Source organism: Ovis canadensis, chromosome 9 (assembly GCF_042477335.2).
Source record: "Ovis canadensis isolate MfBH-ARS-UI-01 breed Bighorn chromosome 9, ARS-UI_OviCan_v2, whole genome shotgun sequence".
Taxonomy (NCBI): Eukaryota; Metazoa; Chordata; class Mammalia; order Artiodactyla; family Bovidae; genus Ovis; species Ovis canadensis.
Window position 1 is genome coordinate 44627557 of NC_091253.1, and position 20964 is coordinate 44648520.

At 41.1% G+C, this 20964-nt stretch overlaps 1 non-coding gene across 1 annotated transcript; it reads right to left on the reverse strand.

Moving 5' to 3' along the window:
* Positions 1–821: 821 nt before the first annotated feature.
* On the reverse strand, positions 822–894 carry TRNAR-ACG (transfer RNA arginine (anticodon ACG)). The gene has a single exon. It is a non-coding gene; the product is annotated as a tRNA-Arg (tRNA).
* Positions 895–20964: the final 20070 nt, after the last annotated feature.

Consider the following 20964-nt stretch of genomic DNA (forward strand, 5'->3'; position numbering starts at 1 on the left):
CCTGCATTGTCAGGCAGGTTCTTTACCACTAGTGCCACCTGGGAAGCCCCTCATGTTGGTGCAAATGGCATTATTTAATTCTTTTTAATGGCTGAGTAATATTCCACTATATACATGTACCACTTCTTTATCCATTCATCTGTTGATGGAAACTTGGGTTGCTTCCACGTCTTCATCAAGCCTGTTTCCTTGATATTGTTTTTTGGCTATGCCATGTAGCATGTGGGATCTTAGCTGCCCAACCAGGGCTGGAACCCATGCCCCCTGCAGTGGAAGTATGAAGTCCTTATCACTGGACTACCAAGGAATTCCCACTTTCCTGATTTTACTTGTAGGTTAACTTCAGTACCTTTGAACTGCAATCAGATTTTTATTATCTAGAAGATGCTTTTAAGACATCAGTAAGCCTATAGAACTCTAGGGGGAGCTTCTTTGCACAAAGGGGTCAGTAAAAGGCTTTTGTGCTCAGAAATGCGCTAAAGGTAAATCAAACCAGCTAAAATCTTTCACAGAACATTGTGTCCCCAACACCTCAAGGATACTAACAATGGCTGATTTTGACATTATTCAGCATATATCCTGTCTGCAGTCTCCTCTTTGTCCAGAACATCCCCTAGTTCAACCTCAGACTAATCCTCCCCAAAGCCCACCCAATCCTGGTATCTTCCTTCCTTCCTTCCCCCTAACTCCTTAAAGTGAAGTCGCTCAGTTGTGTCCGACTCTTTATGACCCCATGGACTGTAGCCTACCAGGCTTCTCTGTCCATGGGATTTTCCAGGCAAGAGTACAGGAGTGGGTTGCCATTTCCTTCTCCAGAGGATCTTCCTGACCCAGGGATCGAACCTGGGTCTCCCGCATCGTAGGCAGACGCTTTACCGTCTGAGCCACCAGGAAAGCCTTTAAAGCCTTACCCAGGTGAAGAGTTAGTCACCTAGTCGTGTCCATCTCTTTGTGACCCCATGGACTGTAGCCAGGCTGCTCTGTCCATGGGATTCTCCAGAGAAGAATACTGGAATGGATTGCCATTCCTTCTCCAGGGCATCTTCCTGACCCAGGGATCGAACCTGGGTCTCCTGCATTGCAGGGGGATTCTTTACCATCTGAGCCACCAGGGAAGCTCTAGGGGTGACAAATTCTGCAAGGACCTGTCCCCCAACCCCCACCACCCCCAGCCTGCCCTGCTGCTCCTCCGTCCCGGAGTCTCTTCACTCCAGGCATGCTGACCAGAGCAGCTCTCCAATGTGGAGAGCCTCAGTCTTCATGGTTTCTCTTTACTGGAGTCTCTGAAGCACCAAAATCATGGAGGAATTTACATTACTGAGAGCTATTCATTTAAAATTTTTATTTGGTAAACTTCCTAGGAAAGTGAAAAACAATCACTTCTTTCCCCTCTTTTCCCTGCCTAGAGGCAATTCACTGTTACCCCATCTTCACCATTGAGGCCAGCAATGGGGTTCGTCTAAGCCTGTCCTTGGAGGAGTGGGCCTAAACCCTGCCATGCAGAGAGCAGTAAGTCTGAATCCACATTCAAAAACATCTTTGCAAGAACAGAGTATGGAGAAGGTGGGAATCTTCTAAGGAAAGCTCCTGGTCCTCAACATGATAAAATTCCAGAAAATGGCCTTACAGAACTGAAAAGATGACAATGGCGGTTTAATCCTCAGTTTTCATTGTTCTACTCCCTCCTCCCCTCCTGTCTGAGTTTCTTTCCATGCATGTCTGTTCACCTAGGAATCTTGATGACACCTGGCTGTTGGCATTCAGACCATTTATTTCCTTGTAATCACAGCCTTCGTGGGCCACAAACACCCAACCTTCTAAGCACACAGAAATCCTACTGTGCTTTACAAGAGGAAATGTATTCCTATAAATAATTCCTATTATTCCACAGTTAACCATTGGAATAATATTTATATTTTCTGAATGAGTTGCATGAAGGTGAACTTTTCCCCTTACCTGTTCTCTTTTTATTTTTAAAATGAGATTAAGATAACTAAGATCACTGGAGGGAGCTTTGTGAAGTCAGAAAGTCTGGGTTTCTCTTCATTTTACCTCTGACTAGTTATGATACCGTAAGCATACCATGTAATAGTCTGATTAGAAGATCCTATTGAGAAAGGCAGGAGCAGGAAGCCATCTGGTGTGTAAGGTACCTGCTGGTTGAAAAAGTTATGCAGTCAAAAATAATCTCAGTATGACAACTCTTGAAATTAGGTATCTGGGCAAACACGCTGCCAAGTGGCCAGCCCAGTAGAGGGCTATATTCCCAGAATCTGCACAAAGATTGGGACAGGGTAAAAAGCCATGAAAACCACAGCTCTGGTGTGGGGCTGATAGGAAAAGATTGACAGGTTTGGTTTCAAAATGACCTAAAGATAGAGGAATGATCAATAATTGTCATGATGCTTCTGGACAGATTTGAACAGAGTATGGAGCACGGGGGTGGGATGAAGAACTGTGCGTGTATAAAAAGGGGTGCCTGGGTGAGAACATGATTGGCAATGCCAGCTATGGCCCAGGATCTGGAAGATGTAGACAGTCCCAGATGGATGTTAATATAGTGCTGTGTTCATTCCAAACTACAAGAAGTATAAAAAAAGCTTTCAAGTTCATTTTTCCCAGCATTTAACTACAGAAAGTTTCAAATATACATAAAAGTTAAGAGAATTTTACAGTATAAACCTGTATACCCACAACCTAGGTTTTACCATTAACATATGATTATGCCTGCTTTATTGATGCCTCTACCATCCGTCAACCCATCTTATTTTTCGATGCGTTTCAAAGTAAGTTACAGGAATCAGTACCCTTTCCCTAAATTTAATATTGCTTACAATTTTTTTAAGGTAAAATGTACACACAGTGAAATGAACACTTCTGAACTTCTGAATTTTGACAAATGCATACACCTAGGCATTCCAGGGTGTAGAACATTTTCTTCACCTGAGAAACTCCCCTTGCTCATCTGCAGTCAGTCTTTGTCCCTGCCCACCCAGAGCCATTCACTATCTTTATTTCTACTTCCAGGTTATTTTTCCTTGTTCCAGAACTTCATGTAAAAGGAATCATACAATTTGTACTCTTTTGTGTCACTCAGTGTAATATTTTTGAGATCCACACCGCACCCCCACCAACTCCACCAGCACTTGTGTATATTCCTAGCTTGTTCTTTGTTGTTGTTGTTGATTAGTGTTCCATTTTATGAAAACACTAAGCTTGTTTTCCATTCTCTTATTGATAGACACTTAGCTGTTTTGGGTTACCCTGAATAAAACCACTAGGATATACAAGTATTTTGAAGACATGCATTTTCATTTCTCTTGGGTTATATGCAGGAGGAGAATTGCTAGAGTAATTCTGAAGGAAACATGGAATCATTTTACAAAGTGGTTGCTCCAGTTTCACATTCCCACAGCAAGGTCTGAGGGCTCCAGTTACTCCTCATGCTTGCTAGCACTTGCAGTGATACCTTGTGGTATGTGCTGCGTTGAGTCGTGTCCGACTCCTTGCGAACCCATGGGCTGTAGCCCACCAGGCTCTGTCCGTGGGATTCTTCAGGCAAGAACACTGGAGTGGGTTGCCATTTCCTTCTTCCAGGGATCTTTCCAATCCAGAGATTGAACCCAGGTCTCCTGCATTGCAGGTGGATTTTTTACAGTCTGAGCTACCAGAGAAGCCCAAGAATGCTGGAGTAGGTAGTCTATTCCTTCTCCAGGGGGATCTTCCCAACCTAGGAATCTAACCAGGGTCTCCTGCTTTGCAGGCGGGTTCTTTACCAGCTGAGCTACCAGGCAAGCCTCACAGGGACACCTTACATGATTTTAATTTACATATTCCTAATGACTAGTGACACTGGGCAGCTTTTAATGAGATTACTAACTAATCATATCTTTGTGACATATGTATTCAAACCTCCTATCTGTTAATTCACTGAGATATTGATATCCCAGTTGTAGATATAAATATGGAGTCCTTCAGTTCAGTTCAGTCATGTCTGACTCTTTGCTACCCCATGAATCACAGCACGCCAGGCCTCCCTGTCCATCACCAACTCCCGGAGTTCACTCAGACTCACGTCCATCGAGTCAGTGATGCCATCCAGCCATCTCATCCTCGGTCGTCCCCTTCTCCTCCTGCCCCCAATCCCTCCCAGCATCAGAGTCTTTTCCAATGAGTCAGCTCTTCACATGAGGTGGCCAAAGTACTGGAGTTTCAGCTTTAGCATCATCCCTTCCAAAGAAATCCCAGGGTTGATCTCCTTCAGAATGGACTGGTTGGATCTCCTTGCAGTCCAAGGGACTCTTAAGAGTCTTCTCCAACACCACAGTTCAAAAGCATCAATTCTTTGGCGTTCAGCCTTCTTCACAGTCCAACTCTCACAGCCATACATGACCACAGGAAAAACCATAGCCTTGACTAGACAGACCTTAGTGGACAAAGTAATGTCTCTGCTTTTGCATATACTATCTAGGTTGGTCATAACTCTCCTTCCAAGGAGTAAGTGTCGTTTAATTCATGGCTGCAGTCACCATCTGCAGTGATCTTGGAGCCCCCCAAAATAAAGTCTGCCACTGTTTCCACTGTTTCCCCATCTATTTCCCATGAAGTAATGGGACCAGATGCCATGATCTTCGTTTTCTATATGTTGAGCTTTAGGCCAACTTTTTCACTCTCTTCTTTCACTTTCATCAAGAGGCTTTTTAGTTCCTCTTCACTTTCTGCCTTACTTTATCCTTAATACCAGTCCATTCTCTGATTGATATGCTCCCTCAGTTGATGGTTTGCTTAGTCATTTAAAAATATATATATTTATTTATTTGTCTGCCTTGGGTCTTTGCAGCATGTTGGATCTAGTTCCCCAGTCAGGGGATCACAGCTGGACCTCCTGAATTGGGAGCTCAGAGTCCCAGCCACTGGACCAACAGGGAAGCCCTGCTTATTCATTTTTAAAAGGTGTCTTTTAATAAATTTTTAATTATAATGAAGTCCAGGTTATCACTTTTCCTTTTAACATTTTGTTTTTAATGACTACTTTTTTCCTATTATTATTATTGTTTCGTTTTCTTTTTTTTTTTTAAGGAAACATTTATCTACCCTCAAGTCAAAAAACTAGCCTCCTATGTTTCCTCCTGAAAATTTCATGGTTTGAGCTTTTACATTTTGGTGTATGGTCCATCTCAAAATAATGTTTGTATATGGTGTGAGATAGGAATCATGCTTTATTTCCACCACACACACCCCCCACCAAATATCAAGTTGTTTTAGTACCATTTGCTGAAAAGATTGTCCATTTTTCCAATATTTTTGTCTTCTTTGCTGAAAATCAAATAAGCCTATAAGCTTGGGTCTGTTTTTCTTCTCTGTATTCTGCTCTGTTGGTGTATTTATTGATCTTTATTTGAGTACTACACTGTTTTGAAAGCTGTAGGTTTGCAGTATGTATTGAAGTCAGGTGGTGTAAGTTCCCCAGTTTTAGTCTTCTTCAGACTCTTCCAGGTCCTTTGATTTCCATATAAACTTAAGAACTCACTGGTCAATTCCTATAACAAAGACTATGAGATTATAATTAGGGTTGTCATGAATTTCATTTACTTTTTAATTCAAAAATGTTGGGTATTTTTGAGTATTTGATTTTATTCTGACTTTGCTTTTAATAAGAACATAAAGAAAATAGAATATAAAATTTTAGAAAAGATCAAAGTGATTAAATGGCTTCACACTAGGAGAGAGAACAGAGTATAGGAATGGTTTGGGTTGTGTCCATAAGATGCACATTTTCTCTCAATTTTTGCCTAGCATTTTGCTAACTGCTTGGTGATTTTTATATGCATATTATACAAGGCACAAAACAACCACACAGCTCAGCCTGACTTTGCTTCTAATATTGTTTACCAATTCTCCCCTGGTCCTTATGCTAGGGATAATAATAGAGTGTATACCTACATGATTCAAATATAAATGGAAGGACTTCCCTGCTGGTACAATGGATAGGAATCTGCCTGCCAATGCACGGGACCCAGATTCAATCCCTGGACCAGGAAGATTCCATGGGGTCACAAAGAGTCAGACACAACTGAGCAACTTTCACTTACACTTTCATTACAGGCCAGGGATTTTTTTTGTTGGTATTGTCCAGTCACTAAGCTGTGCCCAACTCTTTTTGACCCCATGGACTGCAGTATTCCAGGCTTCCCTGTCCTTCACTTTCTCACAGAGTTTGCTCAAACTCATGTCCATTGAGTCAGTGATGCCATCCAACCATCTTGTCCTCTGTCGTTCCCTTCTCCTCCTGCCCTCAATCTTTCCCAACATCAGGATCTTTTCCAGTGAGTCACCTCTTTGCACCAGGTAGCCAGAGTATTGGAGCTTCAGCTTCAGCATCAGTCCTTTCAGTGAATATTCATGATTGGTTTCCTTTAGGATTGACTGGTTTGATCTCCTTGCAGTCCAAGGGACTCTCAAGAGTCTTCGCCAGCACCACAGTTCAAAAGCATCAATTCTTTGGCTCTCAGTCTTCTTTATGGTCCACCTCTCACATCCATACATGACTCCTGGAAAAACTAAAGCTTTGACGAGATGGAACTTTGTTGACAAAGTGATGTCTCTGCTTTTTAATATGCTGTTTACGTTTGTCATAACTCTCTTCCCAAGGAGCAGGTGTCTTTTCATGGCTTCAGTCACTGTCCGCAGTGATTTTGGAGCCCAAGAAAATGAACTCTGCCACTATTTCTATTTTTCCCCCATCTATTTGCCATGAAGCAATGGGACCGAATGCCACGATCTTAGTTTTCTGGATGTTGAGTTTTAAGCCAGCTTTTTCACTCTCCTTTCTCACTGTTATCAAGAGGCTCTTCAGTTCTTCCTTGCTTCCTGTCATTAGGGTGGTGTCATCTGCATATCTCAGGTTGTTGAGGAATTTTGGCATATACGTTTTTGCCTCATTTGACCTGCTGAGGATCATGTGGTGTTAGCATGATTATAAAACCCATTTTCCACTATAGGAAGCTGAGGTTCAGACATTAAGTGATTCACGCCTAGGAATTTGAATCTCAGCTTGTTTGACTTCAGAGCCCGAGTACTATCTATTCCATCGCCCAATACAAAGAGGTTCTGTTCACTGAAGACCTTATCTCACAATATTATATGCAGGGCTCTCCAGCTGATTTAAGTTTCCAGAACTCTGATTTTCCTTCCAGGATCCCAAGCTTTGAGGAAAGACTCAACTTCTGTTGAGATCTTGGAAACAGTGAATTTACCATCCCTCCTGCCTCCCACTAGACATCTTCTTTCTTTCTTAGCTACCTCCTCTCTCTGGTGAGTTTAGGGGGATCAGAGCTAGCGACAAGAGATAAATGAAAGGATGCCAGGCAAGGGCAACCTTCGGGGTAGAAAACTGTTGTGTTTTGGAGGCAGTATCTAAGCCTCTAGGACACTGGCTGCTGTTGGCCGGATCCCCAAGCATGGAGAGCACCTTGGCAGTGTGTTTCTCTCTCCTGCCTAGAGGACCCCCTTGTCTTCCTGCTGGGCTGAGGCACCCTGGAGCATCCACAAGCCTACATGGAGGTGTCCAATTAGTTTTACTCAGTGTGGCTGGCATGGATCATCCAGAATTATTCTGCTCTGCTCAGCTATGGAATTACCATTTCTGTTTCCAACTGGCAGCAGCTTGTCTCCCTTCCCAGATACATTTCCATCTTAACAAAGCTCTTCTCCTGCCAGGCCTTTGCCTAGCATTTACCAACCTTCTCCCACTATAGGCAGAATAAAGCCCTACTCCTTGCCAGGGCCCTGAAGGCCTCCCAGGATCTGATCCAGCTCTCCCATCCCCTGGCCCCTTCCTTCCCTCACTCTTTTTCATTTTCTGTGATCTGGTTCCTTCTCATCATTGGAGCTCAGCTTATCTGAATCACAGATTGCCTTTGCTCTCTCTCAGCATTGCACAGCTTCCTCCCACCCTCTCTGGCTTCCATTTTATCACATTGCCCTTTCTAGTTTTCCCAGAGAAAGAACATTTCACAGGCAGAAATCATGTTTTAGATTGATGTGTTCATTTGTTCATTTTGTTTTCTGACTCTCTCCTGCCATCAAAACACAATCATTATTAATATTCAGAAGGGTGTTTTCCAGGATTTTTCTTCTTGGCCTCGAGGCAGGTGGGATCTTCTTAGCTCCTTGACAAGGGATCGAACCCACCGTCCACTGCATTGCTGCATTGGAAGGCAAAGTCTTTTTTTTTTATGGTCTCTTATTATGAGTCTTTGGTTTATTTAATTCCAGATATTCTTATTTTAACATACGAGAGTCTTTAAAAAGAAGGAATTTTTTATTGTCACAGGCATTTTTACCTAGATGAGTATTATATAGTAGAAAAATGATTTAGAGTTTAGCAGTAGATAATAGAAGTACAATTGCTTCTAGTTAAACAGATAACTATAATACAATAGACTTACTTGTGAAGCTAAACTCATAATTGGTCTCAACTGTAGGGAACTCAATTGTTGCACTTATGGATGTGTTCTTTAGTCATCTGTTATATTTCTTCCTCTGGGAAATGGACTCCATGTGTTTATTACTGGGATCTCTGATACTAGAACTGGAATGAGACCATTCTGGGAATTTGATGAAATCTATAAAAATTCTTCAAGAAAAATGTGCACATATAAATGCATTCAAATTTCTAAATATAATTGGAAGGCAAAGTCTTAACCAGTGGACCTCCAGGGAAGTCCCCAGGTTTTTTTCTATGCATATATTTGAATGAAATTTGGAGTAATTCTGTACAGATTTTTACATTGGAAATTTATTTTTACTCAAAGTGCTATGTAGATGTTTAGATATATCACAGAAATGATGAATGATGTGAAAAGAAAAGAACCAATACACGTGTGTGCATGGGATGAAGCAATGTTAGTCTATCAAGTGGGGAGTTGGTTTCATTAACCATCCAAGATAGTTTTACTGGAAATTTCATGCTGTTGGTGAGAGTGAAAATTGGATCAGTCTTTCTAGAGAATAATTTTTAAAATTAATTAATCTATTTTAATTGGAGGCTAACTACTTTACAATATTGTAGTGGCTTTTGCCATACATCGACATGAATCAGCCATGGGTGTACAATGTGTCCGCCAGCCTGAACTCCCCTCCCACCTCCCTCCCCACCCTAATCCTCTGGGTTGTCCCAGTGCACCAGCTTTGAGTCCCCTGCTTCATGCATTGAACTTGGACTGACCATCTATTTCACATATGGTAATATACATGTTTCAATGCTATTCTCTCAAATAATCCCACCCTCACCTTCTCCCACAAAGTACAAAAGTCTGTTCTTTACATCTGTTTCTCTTTTGCTATCTTGCATATAGGGTTGTTGTTACCATCTTTCTAAATTCCATATATATGCATTAATATACTGTATTGGTGTTTCTCTTTCTGACTTACTTCACTCTGTGTAATAGGCTCCAGTTTCATCCACATCATAAGAAATGACTCAAATGCATTCTTTTTTATAGCTGAGTAATATTTCTTTGTATATATGTACCACAACTTCCTTATCCATTCATCTGCTGATGGACATCTAGGTTGCTTCCATGTCATAGCTATTGTAAACAGTGCTGTGATGAACATTGGGGTATACGTGTCTCTTTCAATTCTGATTTTCTCGGTGTATATGCCCAGCAGTGGGATTGCTGGGTCATATGGCAGTTCTATTTCCAGTTTTTTAAGGAAACTCTACACGGTTTTCCATAATAGCTGTACTAGTTTGCATTCCACCAACAGTGTAACAGTGTAAGAGGGTTCCCTTTTCCCCATACCCTCTCCAGATATTTATTGTTTGTAGACTTTTTGATGGCAGCCATTCTGACTGGCGTGAGATGGTACCTCATTGTGGTTTTGATTTGCATTTCTCTAGAGAATAATTTGAACTTGTATCAAAATTTCAAAAATTGACATCCTTTGAATGAGGGTAAACTCAATCTTAGGAATTTAACCATAGGGAATAATGGGAAAACTACAAAAATGCTCATCACGTCTTGGTTTATTAGGGTAAAAATAAGAAACAACAACTTATTTACTTCACAATAAAGGATCAATCTGGAAAATTTTAATCTAGTTGTGTGTGTGTGCTCAGTCTTGGGTCTTGTCCAACTCTTTGCAACCCTTTGGATTGTAACCCGCCAGGTTTCTCTGTCCATGGCATTCTCCAGGCAAGAATACTGGAGAGGGTAGCCATGCCCTCCTTCAGGGGATCTCCCTGACCCAGTGACTGAACCTGCGTCTCTTGCGTTTCCTGCTTGGCAGGCAGATTCTTTACCACTAGAGCCACCTGGGACGTATCCGCTAGACAAAGCAGTGGTTTTTTGGTTTTGCTCATGAGTACCATCTGACACCTAACGAGAACTTGAAAGCCAACATTGTTCTTTCTTTAGACTTTTATTGCCCTAGAGTGCCGATTTGCATTTTTGTTATTTATTATTTTCTCGAACCGATTTCATAAGAAAAGTAAATGCTTATAAGCCAAGTGTCTGCATTTTGTGACTTATTTCTGGAAGGCAAAGTTATCTTCATCTAACCCTTGCCTTTCCTTATAATGAGTTTTTTGTTTCATTTTGATTTGATTTTCAGTTCTGCTACATCAATAGACAAAGCTTGAAATATTAGATTCAGGATCTCTTTGTTGGAGAAGCAAGCTAAACATCTCCTTTAGCGCCACAGCCCATGAAGGCCCCTGGGGGACAATGTCACCATCTTCCTGCTCATGACTGTTGAGGGTAATAGTCGTATGTTATTACTAAATCTTCTGAGTTGACTAGTTCAACTAGTCAGAGGAAGAGAAAGGTGTAAATATTTGAATCTTCCCTGCGTGTAACGATCCAACAGTGTCACATCAGCTCAGTGCATCCATGGGTCAGTGCATTTGCATAGAGAATGGGGTTCTGGGAACTAAAGCTGTCAGGAGTGTCAAGTTTGTACATGAGAATAATCTTCTGAGCTTAAAAATATGTCTAGAAGAATGCAGTTCACTTGTATATACCCTTGATGATTGCACTAAATGACACTCACATTTTCATGCTGGTATAAACTTGTGGTGGCTTCCCTGGTGGCTCAGTTGGTAAAGAATCCGCCTGCCAGTGCAGGAGATCTGGGTTCAGTCCCTGGGTTGAGAAGATCCCCTGGAGGCAGAAATGGCAACCCACTCCAGTATTCTTGCCTGGAGAATCCCATGGACTGAGGAACCTGGCAGGCTACAGACCATGGGATTGCACAGAGTTGGACACAACTGAGCATACACACACACACACACAGCACACACACACACACAGACTTGTGGAGTTTTAGAATTGGAGGTTTTGTTCTCATCCCTTATTTTATAGGTGAAAAATTGGAGGCCCAGAGGCCTGTCAGAGTGTAGGCAGCTGGCTCATGGCAAAAGTGATGCAGAAACACAGGCCTGGGAACTGCACGCCACCTTTGTCTGAACTGCAGATACTTTGTGAAGTTTGCTGATTATCCAGGTTGGAGGTCACCCAGGGCTTCTGCTTCTCCTGGTTCTGCCTCTGTTTTAATGCATTTGCCAGTTGTACCTAAGATCACTGGGAGGTGACTTATCAGCCAGTCAGTTTTGTCCTCTTTACTGGATTTGGAAAAGAGTCAATGGGAAGGAGTTTAGTTGTGTTTTTTTTTTAATATAAAAATAAACTTTTGGCAAGATTCTGTGATTTTTATTTGTGCTTCCATGATTTCCTCTCAAGTTAATTTATAATATTTCAATGTATATGTATCTCTTCTCTATCACATCAGCATAGATTCATAGCAATAATTTACCAGAAATCTCATAATAATCTGATTCCAAATAATATTATTTATCATTGTTCTTCCTCCTATGACATAAGTGAAAGAAATAGTAGACAGTATGCTGCAATCTTGTTCATAAGCATAGGAAATTGCTTTGTGCCACCACAGCCTGGGGTTGGGAAGATTCCTTGGAGGAGGGCATGGCAACCCACTCCAGTATTCTTTCCTGGAGAATTCCATGGACAGAGGAGTCCATGGGGTTTTAAAGAGCCAGACACAACTGAGCGACTAAGCATAGCACAGCACCACAGCCTGGAAACAGTTTTTATCACTGTGCCCAGTAACTGCACGACTCAACAGATATGAGTATGAGCAAACTCCAGGAGATAGTGAAAGACAGAGGAGGAGAGATCTGGGTTCAGTCCCTGGCATGCTGCAGGCTATGGGGTCACAGAGAGTCAGACAGGACTGAGCGACTGAACAACAGCAATAGCTGCAGGACATGAAACCAGTGGCCCTTCCTTGCCCTTCATGTTCTAACAGCGATGAGGATGCTCGGTCACCTCCTTTCCGTGAAGCCCCTTCTTCCCCTGGGCTTCCAGGATGTCGTGTCTTCCTCTCATCTCTTCTGCTGTCCCTCTTCATCTCTCTGAGCTTGGATCACACCTCTGTCAGACCCAGGCTCATTGGCATCAGACACCAGTTCCACAGTCCCATTCCCAAATCTTTATTTTTAGCTTAGACTTTTGTTCTAAAGTCTAATCATATATTCACTGTTTTTGTTTTGTTTTAAATCTTGGTGTCATCCTTTTTAAAAATTAGTTAACTAATTTATTTTGACTGTACCACAAGGCATGCAGGATCTTAGTTCCCCGACCAGGGATCAAACCTGCTCTCTATGTTGAAAGAGCAGAATCCTAACCACTGGACGACCAGGGCAGTTTCCTATATTCAGTGTTTTATGTGAATTCTCCAAAATGTGCCCAAACACACTCTTGGTTCTCCAAAACCGTTGCACCCGGCAACTTAATCTTCCAGTTGATTTCGGCCCAGACTCCAGTGACCCTCTATTCTTTTTTTACTCTCACCCCTCAGATTCAATCACCAGGAGATTCTCTTGGTGCTATCTTCAAAAGATCGAGAATTTGACTGCTTCCCATCCCTCCCTTCCTATACTCTGGTCCAAAACTCTTCTAAGACTTCACGATGCTTAACTCTTCTGTCTGCTTGCTCTCCCCTGCTCCCGCTTCCAATCTATTGTTGATGCAGCAATTGAGTGTCATTTTATAGCTCTACTTTAAGTACCTGGTTCCTCTGCTCAGAGCCTCCAACATCATTTATTTCAGAGTGAACTCTTCTCTGGCAAAACCCACACCACAAGATTCAGGTTAAAAAATATGTCACAGTAATCCTGGGGTGGGTAGGGAGGATGAATGTGTCAGAGAGTGGAAAGCAGTGCTTGGTTAAAACACAGCTTCTAGCTGTTTGAAACTTTTTAAGATTGAATTTTTTAAAATTGGATGATTGCTTTACAGTATTGTGTTGGTTTCTCCCATACATTAATATGAATTGACCACAAGTATACATATGCTACCTCCCTCTTGGACCTCCCGCCCCACCCCATCCCACCCCTCTAGGTGGTTTGACTCTTTGATGGTAGTTTTTATGCTTCTAGCCAATGATTTTAAGTTTCCACCTGTTATAGAACTGGGAATCATGATGATATCCTCATCCCTTCGCTTTTTTTTCTTGAATTTGTCCTTTAGTGACCTAAACACATAGTAAGTCCTTGGAGCCAAACATTGGGTCAGACAGCCCATCAGAACCTGTGTCCAGGAGGCATGACCGTGGATGATGGAGTCACAGAGCTTTGCTGTGGATTCTGCTGCCCTCTCTGGGATGGAAATGTTTCTGACTTTGTATGTGTTCTTTATTTAATTTGGAATAACTCAGATTTTGCTAAATATGGTGGCAGCTTGCTGCAGTGATGGAGAGGCATCGAGGAAATGGAGCAGTCTTCTATTAGGGTCTTTGGACCTAAAATTACACTGGCTGTGAAGTTTCTTTTTTTGAAAATGTACCTTCTGAAAGTAGAAGTGATATTATAAGTCTTTTCAAAAATACATACTCCATATATAAACTTTATGACATTCCTGTATAACTAAACGCAAAATGTACTATTTGCATCTACTCTGTTTAAAATTTCATGTAACGGGTGAAAGTCTTGTGTGTGTCTACAAATGTTCCCCTACTTGTCAGAGCAACCTCTGCCTTTTTTTTCTTTTTTAACTACGAAAGATGGGGAGAATGGAGTGAGAGGCAAAGGTTAGCAGATGTAAACAATTATTACCGAATGTATAAACAATAAGGTCCTACTGTAGAGCATGGGAAACTATATTCAATATCCTGTGATAAAATATAATGGAAAAATATGAAAATGTATAGTGTATAACTGAGTCACTTTGCTATACAGCAGAAAGTAACACAACACTGTAAATCAACTAAACTTTAAAAAACTATGAAAGAAATAACTGTTCTCAACATTTCTAGCAACAGGAGAGCATATATAAAGTACTTATACTTTATACATGTAATAAAAGTATATATATGTAGTAAAATTATATATACATATAGTAAAGTATATATATAGTAATATATATAAGTGTATATTAGTAAAAGCATGCATGCATGTGTATATATATATAGGTATTTAATCTGTTTCTTTTTTCCCCTTCTTATTCCAGAGCTCCAGAAGTGACCTCTATTTTCATCTGGGAGCGTACATTCCTAACACCCTTACTTGTTAGTATTAGTCAGCAGCGGTGTCTGTAACACACACCACAGTCCAGGCGGCTTAAACAACAGAAACTTATTTTCTCACAGTTCTGGAGGCTGGAAGTCCAAGATCAAGGTGACAGCAGGTCTGGCCGCTCTCCTTGGCCTGCAGATGGCTGTCTTCTGGCTGTGTCCTCACATGCCCCTTCTTCCCCCGGGGAATCTTTGTCCACATTTTGTCTTCTTACAGGAATACTGGTCAGATTGGACTGGGACTCACACTAGCAGCCTCATTTTATAATAACTTATCTCTTCAAGGCCCTGACTCCAATACAGGTGCAGTCCAGTGTGCTGGGGGTCAGGGCTCCAGCACTTGCATTTGGGGACACCAGTCAGCCCATGAAGCTACGTGTAGAGTGAGTGTCTTTTTCCAACATGGATAGGGGTACAGCCCACACAATCTCACTTAACAACGTACCATGAAGCTCTTTCAATGTCTACAGTTTGTCCTTGGCACCGTCTCCAAGTACAGGTGATCAGTAACTTGCGTTACCATCAGGTTGTCAGTGAACACTTAGGTTGCCTCCAGTTACATGGTATCATATATACTACTGCATTGAATGTCTTTGTAAACATGTGATTTATTTCTTTTGTTGTTGTTCAGTCACCATGTTGTGTCTGACTCTTTGAAACCCCACAAACTGCAGCCCTTCCAGGCTTCCCCATCCTTCACTATCTCTTGGAATTTGCTCACTCATGTCCATTGAGTCAGTGATGCCATCCAACCATCCTGTCCTCTATCATCTCTTCCTCCTCCTGCCCTCAATCTTTCCTAGCTTTGGGGTCTTTTCCAGTGAGTCATCTCTTCGCATCAGGTAGCCAAAGTATTGGAGCTTCAGCTCCAGCATCAGTCCTTCCAAAGAATATTCAGGGTTAAGCTACTTTAGGATTGACTGGTTTGATCTCCTTGCAGTCCAAAGGACTCTCAAGAGTCTTCTCCAGCATCACAGTTTGAAAGCATCAATCCTTTTGCACTCAGCCTTCTTTATGGTCCAACTCTCACATCCATACATGACTACTGGAAAAACCATAGCTTTGACTAGACGGACATTTGTTGGCAAACTGATATCTTTGCTTTTTAATACACTAAGTTTGTCATAGCTTTTTTCCCAAGGACCAAGCGTCTTTTAATTTCAGGGCTGCAGTCACCATCTGCAGTGATTTTGGAGCACAAGAAAATGAAGTCTGTCCCTGCTTCCACTTTTTCCCCATATATTTGCCATGAAATGATGGGACCAGACGCCATGATCTTAGTTTTCTGAATGTTGAGTTTCAAGCCAACTTTTTCACTCTCCTTCACCTTCATCAAGAGGGTCTTTAATTCCTCTTCACTTTCTGTCATTAGAATGGCATAATCGGCATATATGAGGTTATTGATATTTCTCCTGGCAATCTTGATTCCAACTTGTGATTTATGCAGCCTGGCATTTTACATGATATACTCTGCATATAAGTTAAATAAGCAGGGTGACAGTATACAGCCCTGTTGCACTCCTTTCCTAATTTTGAACCAGTCCGTTGTTCCATGTTCTGTTCTAACTGTTGTTTCTTGACCTGCATACAGGTTTCTCAGGAGACAGGTAAGGTGGTCTGGTAGTCCCATCTCTCTAAGAATTTTCCACAGTTTGTTGTGATCCCCACAGTCAAAGGCTTTAACATAGTCAATGAAGCAAAAGTAAATGTTTTCCTGGAACTCCCTTGCTTTCTCCAAGATCCAATGAATATTGGCAATTTGACCTCTGGTTCCTCTGCCTCTTCAAAACCCAGTACATCTGAAGTTCTCAGTTCATGTACTGCTGAAGTCTAGCTTGTAGAATTTTGAGCATAAACAAATGAGCACAATTGTACAGTAGTTTGAAATTTTCATCCCAATCCCAAAATTGGAATGAAAACCAAACTTTTCCAGTCCTGTGGCTATTGCTGAGTTTTTCAAATTTACTGATCTATTGGGTGCAGCACTTTAACAGCATTATCTTTTAGAATTTGAAATAGCTCAGTTGGAAATTCATCACCTCCACTAACTTTTTTCTTAGTAATGCTTTCTAAGGCCTTCTTGATATCCTGCTCCAGATGAGTGACCACACCATCATGGCTATTGGGGTCATTAAGACCTTGTTTGTATAGTTCTTCTGTATATTCTTGCCAACTTGTCTTAATCTTTTATGTGTCTCATTATAGAATCTTAAATGAGATTGAGGTTGATGTCTGCTCATTCCACTGGCTTTTTCCATGCAGCAAAATGTCTTAGAAACTTTAAATGTCAGTACAAATAAGTCCACTTTATTCTTTTTTTAATTTCTTGGAACCTTTAAATGTCAGTACAAAGAAATGTACCTTACTCTTTCTGGTGGTGAAGGTTGTGGCATACTGTTATACTGTACTTTATTAACTGTTTCTTTGCAGACAAAGGTGCAGTGCTTTTCAAGTTATTTTACCTGTACCATAATTTCAAAAAGTTGAATTGTTAGCTTTGTTTTTTAATTTTTAGATTTTAATCTATCTGATATTTATTTTTATGTTTAATATAATATACTTATTCAGCCATACATTAAATAGCATGTCTTTTCCTTAACAGTTGAAATGCTACTTTATTATATTTTACAATAGTATGCCTAGCTCTTCTCATTTTCTTGTTTTTCTATTGCTATTCCAAGACAACACTTTTTTAATGACTGAATGATTATTAAATGTTTGATTATCTGCTGTAGCAAGTTTTCCCTAAAAGTATTCAGATTGTTCTTGCCAGTTGTTTCATTTCCTTAATAAGCTAGACATCACTTGTCAAAATATGGAGTCATTTGAGAGTCTTTAGTTTGAGAGATTAATTTGTTAGAAGCATTGACTTTTTAGAGTATTGAACCTCCTATAATAATACTGGTGTGTCTCTAATTCTTTGCTGTCCTTCAATAAAGTTTTGTTTATAATGGCCTTGCAAGTTTATTTTTAGTTACATTCTTAGGTATACTCCTGTTTTGCTCTCATAAATGGGGTTCTCTTCCTATTACTTTTCATAGTAGGCTATAGCTGTTATATGGGTTTTCCATGTAGCTCAGCTAGTTAAGAACCCATTTACAAAGCAGGAAATCCCAATTCAATTCCTGGGTTGGGAAGTTCCTCTGGAGAAGAGATATGCTATCACTCCAGCATTCTTGGGCTTCCCTGGTGGCTCAGATGGTAAAGAATCTGACTGCAATGTGGGAGACCTAGATTCAATCCCTGGATTGGGAAGATCCCCTGGAGGAGAGCATGACAACCCGCTTCCAGTACTCTTGCCTGGAGAATTCCATGGACAGAAAAGCCTGGAGGCTGCAGTACATAAAATCACAAAAAGTCAGACTTGACTGAGCGATTAAGCACAGCACAGCAGGGCTGTTATATAGGAGGGTTGCTGGTTTCTTTGCATGTCTATTTTACTTCTCATTAAGAAACAGACCTGTTCCAAAGAACTTCCAAATTATATGCAAAAAATTATATGGGTCACAAAAAGTTGGACACAACTGAGCAACTTTCACTTTCACTTTGTGTGATCTACTCTATAAGTTACTTTCAAAGCCTTAAAAGTTTCAAGAAAGCTTATCACGGTCATTAGGGATCATCGACGGAGCAACTTCACGTGGTCCTTTAAGGAGAGGCAGCTCTCTAAAAATTGTTAGTTATTGTGACTGTTAAGGGACTTCCCAGGTGGCACTAGTGGTAAAGGATCTGCCTACCAAGGCAGGAGACTCAAGAGATGCAGGTTCAATTCCTGGTGGGGAAGATCCCCTGGAGTACGGAATGGCAAGTCACTCTAGTATTCTTGCCACGTCCAGAGACACTGCGGATGAGACTGCATGCTAGGGGAGTTCCTGAAGCTTCTGACATGTCCAGGAGCTTCACTCACTATGTAGAAGGCCCTTCCCACTTCTCATCTTCTGCTTTCATCACTCCATCCCAGCTTACTCTCTCCCTCCTTTTTCTTTTCTTTTTTTTCATTAATTTTTATAGGAGCATTCTTGCTTTACAATACTGTGTTTCTGTGGTACAGCAAAGCAAATCAGTCATAAGTATATACATATATTCTCTCTTATTTAGATTCTTTCCATTTAGGTTGCCACAGAGCATTGAGTATAGTTCACTGTGCTATACAGAAGGTTTTCACAAGTTATTTATTTTATACATAGTATCAATAGCATATATATGTCAATCCCAATCTCCCAATTCATCCCACCTCCCCTTCCCCACCTTGGTATCCATACATTTGTTCTCCATGTCTGTGTCTCTATTTCTGCTTTGTAAATAAGATCATCTAAATCATTTTTCCAGATTCCACATATACATGTTAATATGTGATATTTGTTTTTCTCTTTCTGACTTATACTTGCTCTGTATAACTCTAGGTCCATCCACGTTTCTACAAGTGACCCAATTTTGTTCCTTTTATGGCTGAGTAATATTCTGTTGTATATATGTACCACAACTTCTTTATCCATCTCTCCCTCCCTTTATGATTCAGCTTACAAGTGCTGCTTTATGGGAAGCCCTCATGGTAGTTCCAGAACTGAAGGGGTCAGCCCTCTTCTTTTGCACATACTAAGGAGTTTATACACTGTCCATGCCTGATCACCACCTTCTGTAAGAGCTGATGAGCTCCCACAAACCTGCCTTTGCTTAGTGAATCTTCTGATCTTGGCGTTTTCAAAAGAATAACACTGCTGTACCAGCTGTTATGTAAGTGCCATCTCCTGGCATAATGAACGTCATAGAGATGGCACGGCAAATTCCTTCCATTGTTATGTTCAGTGGAATTCCTGGGGCAATTGCCTTTACCTTTGGTTATCCATCAGTTGGGCTTTATGTAGGGAGAAAAATGGAAACTTTCCCCCAAAGTTCAGTACTGAGCTCAGAATTAACTAACTTTCAACAAGAACTTTCAGGGGAAGGAAGTTAATTTCACTCATTAAGTAGATGAGTTTCCTGTAAATATATTTTAAAAATTGAAGACTTGTTTTCCCATGGTACCTAAACAAGGATGAAATGAAGCCCTTTGATCATTTGGGGTTGTCTGTGTGTTTGTTTGCAGGTTTCTGTTGAAAGAAGGATGCACTCTGATAAGCACTGAAAGCTATTGGCAGTAGCATGAAAATGATGATTAGTTTTTGAGCTTTCAGGCAAGAATATTGTTGAATTAAAAAACCCAATGCATCACTGTGAGCAAATCTGATTGTTGGAATAATTAGAATAAGCTGAGCTGCTACCTAGCCTCTCAGATGTTCAGGGAAGAAGTGATTTTCCCTCCAGCCTAATTTTTGAATTGTTTGTTTTCATTTTTTCCCCCATAAAACAAGAAACAATTGTGTGACTCAGTTCCAACATTCTTGTATTTATTATCAACATATTTCACCCAGTCTCACCTGGCAGTGTGTCAGATTTGTGTAATCAGCGACTGTCAACTCGTGTCAACTTGCGGAACCCACTGTCTTCACTTGGTGTCCCCCCAGGGCACACGTAGCTTATTGCTTCCTATGCGTTATTGTTGGGTGCAAGAGAACTTGAACTGTGCTGTTGATTGGATTTTAATGAAAAAAAAATATATACAATTGGAGGAAAGGGAGTGACTGAATGCACCACTGGGATTGTATGGGAACAGTCCCTGTCCTGATTTGATTTCGTTTATTGCCCCAAATGTGCCACATCTCAAGCACGTTCTGCTCAGATATGATTTATGAGGTCTCCTTTCATGCAGGGTCCTGTCTTGGTGATTTCTTCCAAAGCATTCTTGTTTAATGGATTAAGAAGAATCATTGGCATTTAACATCCTCCTCTAGAGTCTGTAGACACACTATCGGTTTGTGCTATTTATTTGTTAATACTTTTTGTCAAAAATGCACAGGAGGTGTTTAGCATTATATGTGGTGACTGTGTACTGCCTTCAGGACAATACGTGACCAATGCATGCCGTGCATGAGTTCACCGTGATGCTGGGCAGTATTCAGTGTCCATACGGGACCTGGAACCAGGCTGACAGCTAACGGTACAATGAGATGCCTTCAGGTGTATTGTAGGTGCTCTGTTTCTTTCTCAGCTACCCCATCCCTTCCCATATCTTACAGACCAGAGTCCCTGGAAGTCTCCTGAGCCCATCACCATGGCAACCCTGGGGGACCCTCCCCCTGGGGGACCCAATTGCTCCAACTTATTCTCTCTCTGTTTCCTTCCCAAGAAGGTGCAGGCAGGCTAAGTTGTGTGTTTTCAGCTCAGCTGATGCTTCTTCACACTTTTGTAACTCTGAAGTAGAGGACAGAGGGTTGTTGGTAATTGAGTGGGAGGGACCTATTCTATTTCCTCATGTTTTTATTTATT